This window comes from Hyaena hyaena, unplaced genomic scaffold, assembly GCF_003009895.1.
Source record: "Hyaena hyaena isolate Hyena2069 unplaced genomic scaffold, ASM300989v1 scaffold_201, whole genome shotgun sequence".
Classification (NCBI taxonomy): domain Eukaryota; kingdom Metazoa; phylum Chordata; class Mammalia; order Carnivora; family Hyaenidae; genus Hyaena; species Hyaena hyaena.
Genome location: NW_024080833.1, coordinates 2,017,168 through 2,023,263, shown reverse-complemented (window position 1 = coordinate 2,023,263; position 6,096 = coordinate 2,017,168). Strand labels below are relative to the sequence as shown.

The 6,096-nt window shown below is 48.8% G+C and overlaps 1 protein-coding gene across 1 annotated transcript in view; it reads left to right on the top strand.

Annotated features, from left to right (window-relative positions):
* The window catches only part of NME7 (NME/NM23 family member 7), a 253,854-nt gene that overhangs the window by 247,428 nt on the left and 330 nt on the right, over positions 1-6,096 (top strand). The gene's annotated exons all lie outside the window — the stretch shown is intronic.

Sequence of the window (6,096 nt, the reverse complement as noted above, 5' to 3'; positions counted from 1 at the left end):
GCCCCAAGGCCTCTGCTCCTCACCCCTGCCCCAAGGCCTGTCTTGCTCTCCAGGCGAGCCTGTGGGCCCTGGCCTTCCCCCACCCAGCAGCTCCCACCATAGATCTGTTGACTGCTTGTTTGCAAAGCAGCCCTTTCGACCATCTTTCCCACACGGGAAAACCACGCGAAAGTAGCCCTGCATATACTACCTAGAGGCCCGTGGCTATAAACAGACCTGGCTCAGAAAGGAATGTAGGATCCCTTGTTCAAAAACCATTAAGAATTTCAAGAGGGAGAGTGGAAGGAACATTAACCCAGGCCTGGCCTTCCCAGCACTTGGCCCCGTGTGATGGCACAAGCCGCCCTCCCGTCACACCATCCCTGCAAGGAAGGGGCCCAAGTGAGTTGAGAGTCGGTTTTCTGCCAAACTGGCTGCTGTATTTAAAAATCATTATCGTAATATTGCAACACTAGCAAAATTGCACCTCAGTCAAATTCAGAGTGACCAGATTTTATCTGAAAATCTCTGTAGAACAATGGCACAGGGACAAGTAGTCTGATTTGGTGCCTGAACTCTGTGACACGGGGAGAGAGATTCTGTAAATGTTCGAACACATCTAGACTCTCACTTAAAAGGAAACAATAACTCCACAGGCATTTCTGACGCCCAGCCAACCTTTAAGAACCATTGGAACCTAGGAGGCTGCACGCTGCCTCCAAAGTGCCCGATTGACTTGTCTGTGGAAGACCCGGGCAGACTCCGGCGCAAAGTCAGAGTCAGTCACTGCGCAGAGATTTCGCACTCGCTGCAAATACTAGTAGTTCCACAGCGTGAGTGGTGGACGGGACTAGAAATCTCTAGCCTTGACACCCGCTTTTGCTACACACTACACTCAGGGCAAAAATGAGAAGTTCCTTGGAAGCTTTTGCTGAGTCTACACTGTTAGAGGAGAGTTATTTGAATTCCATTGTTGGAGAATTTCCCATTATGTAGATACAGTCATGGGCGAACGCAGAGTCTGCTCCATGGGAGACTAAGAGCCAAGAGGCTTAGAGTTGCAGGTGTGGGTTCAAGTTCCGGTCCGGCTCACGTTGCGAGCACCCCCACTTACAGGGAAGCCTCAGGACCCTACGCCTCGGGACCCCGCTCTGTGCAGAGGTGGGGGGAACGGCTCCACAGAGCTGTTGTGAGAGGTGAGGCTCACGTGTGAATTAGACTGGTCACTGAGGGAATAAACAGGTGTGAGCTGTGGTTATTCAGCTTGGTCGAGTGGCATGACCCGTTAGCCCAGGCGGCCGTATAGTCCACTACAGCTCACTGATCCCTTCGTCTACACCAAACTCAGCTCGTCATCCAAACTCAAGTCAAATGTTAACCCCCATATGAAAGGTTTTGTGTCCCACTGGCAGTTAATTATTTCCCTTTACATCACTGCACACTATAGGATTTTGATTTGACAACCTGGATTTTCCTCTTTCCTGGATATGAGATTTCTGAGGACCAGGGCTCACGCGTTACTGGGTTATTTATCCTGGATGTGTGTGTTCGCTGTGTTAGTTATGTGGATGATTGGCAGAAGTAGGCAGGAAAGGAAGTTAAGTACAGATAAGAGAATAGTTTAGGGCATTAAAGATATTTGGAAATGTGAAGGCAGCGACATTACAGAACTGGGACCTTGTCTGTGTGGATACTCCCCTCCCCGAGTTCAGGGTCAACGCTCCAGAGAAATTTGTGAGTGAAAGAAGAGAGGCCGGCTCCAGGCAAAGGTTTCTGTGGATGTCATGTTCCATTTTCTATGGTAGAACTCCGAAGTGCCTGTTGGCCTTATACTGTTCCCTTGCTGCCCAGAGGCCCCAGTGCAGAATCACCAGAACCTTCCCCCAAGGCCTGATCCTCACCCATGGGTCGTTTTTGTTTTTTTTTTTTTTTAATTTCTTTCTTTTTGTGTTTTGGTTTTTTTTTATTATAGTTTATTGTCAAGTTGGTTTCCGTACAACACCCAGTGCTCATCCCCACAAGTGCCCTCCTCCATGCCCATCACCCCCCTTCCCCGTTCCCCCACCCCCATCAGCCCTCAGTTTGTTGTCAGTATTTAAGAGTCTCTTATGGTTTGCCTCCCTCCCTCTCCTTATTTATTTTTTCCCTTCTTCTCCCCCATGGTCCTCTGTTAAGTTTCTCCTAATCCACATGAGTGAAAACATACCGTATCTGTCCTTCTCTGCCTTATTTCATTTAATATAACACCCTCGAGTTCCATCCACGTTGCTACACGTGGCCAGATTTCATTCTTTCTCATTGCCATGTAGTATTCCATCGTATAGATAAACCACATCTTCTTGATCCATTTGTCCGTTGATGGACACTTAGGCTCTTTCCCTGTTTTGGCTGTTGTTGAGAGTGCTGCTCTGAACATTGGGGTACACGTGCCCCTATGCATCAGCACTCCTGTGTCCCTTGGGTAAATTCCTAGCAGTGCTATTGCTGGGTCATAGGGGAGTTCTAGTGTTAACTTTTTGAGGAAACTGCACCCCGTTTTCCAGAGGGGCTGCACCAGTTTGCATTCCCACCAACAGTGTAGGAGGGTGCCCGTGTCTCCACATCCTCGCCAGCATCTATCTCCTGATTTGTTCGTTTTAGCCACTCTGACCACGGGTCATTTTAGAACCCTTGCTCCTCATCAGAGGAATGGATCCTCTTTCCATTTTTGCAGAACAGCTCCCTTGCCTCTCCATTATTTAATTTCATAACTGCAAATCCCTGTAGGAAACACTGAAGGGCCACCTTTCACAGGAATGAAATATTGGATCCTGAAGCACTTAAACCGGTGGACTGATCCAGTGACTCACAGGCACGGTAGCTGGCTGAGCACAGGGGTTCCCAGGCACCTTGTGGCAGCTCCTTCCTGGTCTGCAAAGAGCCAGCACTAGGGGAAGGTATACATTTTGCTGGAAAAGACAGCCCTTTACCAACTGCTTGGAGGAGCCCTGATTTTATTAAAACCCAGAATTTTAAAGGCTTTGTGGTGAATTCAGCTGGAAATATCAGTTTTATTGCAATATGGGCCTTTTCTTAGGGTGTGGAATTCATTTGTGGCCAAGCAAAGAGCGGGGCTCTGTAGTCAGCAAGAGTCAGCGCCTCTTAACGAGGTACTTAATTTCTCAGAACAGACTGATGCAGACAGTCTTTGAGAGGCACCTAACAAAATTAAAACATGAGCCAAGGTATCTGTCTTGGGCTAACCCTCTTCGCTTCACGTTGGGTAGGACAGGAGTGCTAACTGCAGCCATCGGTTGGGAGAGTAACAAGCTCGCTCGCTCAGCAGCTCTTCCGGCCCAGGGCCCACCCGATGGTAGATAACATGGCCGTGTCGGGTCAGAGCTGGCTCCTTCTTTAAGAAGAGAAGGGAGACGCGCATTTTCCCTGTTGAATTTGAAACCCAGATCACTTTACTCGATTAAAACTGCTCTTGAATGCTCCTTGGGTAAGTTTCCCTCTGTATTCATGAGGTCCTTAGTCCTGAAGACTCAAAGTAACCTCACCTAATTCTCCTCCCTGGGCCAGACACACACCATACAGAAGTGGCGCTGATCCTTTAAGAAGCCAAGAATCGGAACAGTCGCTGGACTTTGCAAGGTCCTGATAACTGGATTTTCGTCTCTGATTACCGAGCATGTTTCTCGTTTGGAATTGGAGCCATTCCCTCTAGTAATGAGTGAACTTGAGCAGACAGGGCGTGCCATTGTTCTGAAATAGAGTTCAAACTTGATTTTGCCCAAACAGGTACAGAACCAGGAAAACTTAGCTTCTGCTAATGCTATACTTTGGGCCAAATGTTCCTAAATTCTTGTTGGCTGTGTTTCACTTTTAATGAGTTTTACCCTATCTGCGTACCAGCTGAAGGGGCTTTTGCATTTCTTTTACCATTTTCCTTTACATCCAGTGTTTGACTTGAACAAATTTGTTTGCTTGCTATAAATGTAAAACTAGTATTACTTGTCCTTACGTGAAGGTAATAACAGAAATACAATGAAAACAAAAGCTATTAAATTCTAGCTAGAGAATATTGCTTGTGACCGGTTCAGAGCCCATGGCCTTGTTATCGCTCTAATTGAAAGGCGGAGTAACCTGGGCTGAAGACGCACTAGCCCCGTACCAAAACTTGCCTTTGGAGACTAGGATATGATGGATTGAGAGAAAACAAAAACCTTGAAGGGAGAACCCTGTTTCCTCAGTGCAGTAATTGTTCTAACGCACTGTGTTCCCAGCGGTCCTCGGCACACCTCTGACAGACGCCGCCTTTGAAAACTCATTCCTTTATATTCAGTGCAAGGAAGTACGTAGCTGACGGGACTTGTGTAGGGTGTCATCAGAACACGACAGAGGAGGTAGATGGCACCAACCCTCTACCCAAAGTGCCCTCTAATAAGGGACGGAATAAAGTGATATGAGAAGAGACAGGATTGATCAATGAAGAGAAGCAAGAAACAAAACATGCGGTGTTTAATACTAGAACGTGACCTGCGGAGGAAGGAAGACAGGTTTGTGTGTTCGGTTCACTCGCGGATCTGTCCCCAGCTGTCAGAAGGGTGCTTGGCACCGAGCAGTCAGTCAGCGGATATCTACGGAGTCAAAGACTACAAACCACCTTCCAGAGCCTCATAGTAGCTCAGGGTGGGGACCGGAGTCTGGAGAGGTGGCGGGGAACAGATTTGGGCAGGATCCTGGAGTGATGGGGCGGAGATCACACGCACGCACACGTACCGCACACACAGCAGCTCAGGATAGTACAGCAGGGGATCAGGTCTCAGGTCGTGACCTGAGAATAGCCTCAAAAATGCAGACTAACCGCCTGTCCTCGGTTTGTATACTCCTTTCTCCAGACCTAAAACCATCCCCCTTCTTGTTCCTAAGTATCACGTTTACGACTGACAAGCCCCTGGAAGAGGAGTCGCTGGAGTGAGATGAGCCGGCCTGTGTTCTAGGAGACCTTCTATGTCTAGGAGCGTGAGGGGGACATTCTGAGTAACCAGCTCTGTCGGGTGTGTTTACAGAAGCTGCTGGGTCTGCTCCCTTGTGGGGGGGCCTCCTGAGAGCTTGGCAGCTAAGCGTAGTGCTGTTGTGCACCGTCCCCTTTGCCCATTTTGTTAAACGGAATCTGTGCTCCTCTGGTATGAAGCTGCCATCACACGATTTGCTAGTCTAGAAATAGCAAAAGTCTCAGGTGTTTTTGTTTTTTTAGTTTTTTTTAAGTTTTAGGATTTATTTTTGAGAAAGAGCAGGGGGTAGGGGTGGGGGACAGAGAGAAATACCTAGAATCCAAGCAGGCTCCAGGCTCCGAGCTGTCAGCACAGAGCCCGACACGGGGCTCGAACTCACGAACCGTGAGATCACGAGCTGAGCTGAAGTTGGACGTTCAACTGACTGAGCCCCCCCAGGCGCCCCTCTCGGGTATTATTTTTAAAGAACAAACAAGAGAAACAGGTCAGCAGGATAGTAGACGTGAGGCAGGGAAGGTGGGGGGGGGTGAGCTGCTACCGCCACTTCTGAAGCCCGTCTGCGGTCACGTGAGCGGCCGCCTTTGTCGCGAGAGGGACGCGGGGACGGAAGGGCATCTCCGCTGCACACCAGTGGGTGGCTCGGGCTTCCACTCTCAGAAGTATGATGCCAGGGTCCCAGGGCGGGCATTTCCCGTGTGGGAGAAGTGATCCTAAGTCTTCAGCTGAGTCCTACCTGGAGTAGGTTTTCCAGAAAACTCAAATTTTTCTTGTCTTATTTCACACGAAGGCGAATTTTTAAGAATGGCTAAATAAGTAACATAGGCCAAACCACGAACCAAAAAGCAAGGTATGAACCTTAAGGTACTGAACCTCAGACCTAACCTCAGTTTTGCAACTGAACTACAGACTTTTTTAAACAGACAAACCTAGTGAAACACCAGCAGGAACCAAAAATCATGTTTTCTAAACTAGGCGAAGTGGACCCCACAGGACACTTGTAAACTTCCAACTCGGAACGAAGAGCTCCCGGGGTCTGTGCCTGGGAGGAGCCTAGCTGTCACCGTGGAGAAGGGGTGCTCCCTCAGCGACCCCAGCTCCGAGAAAAGGCAAACTTTCC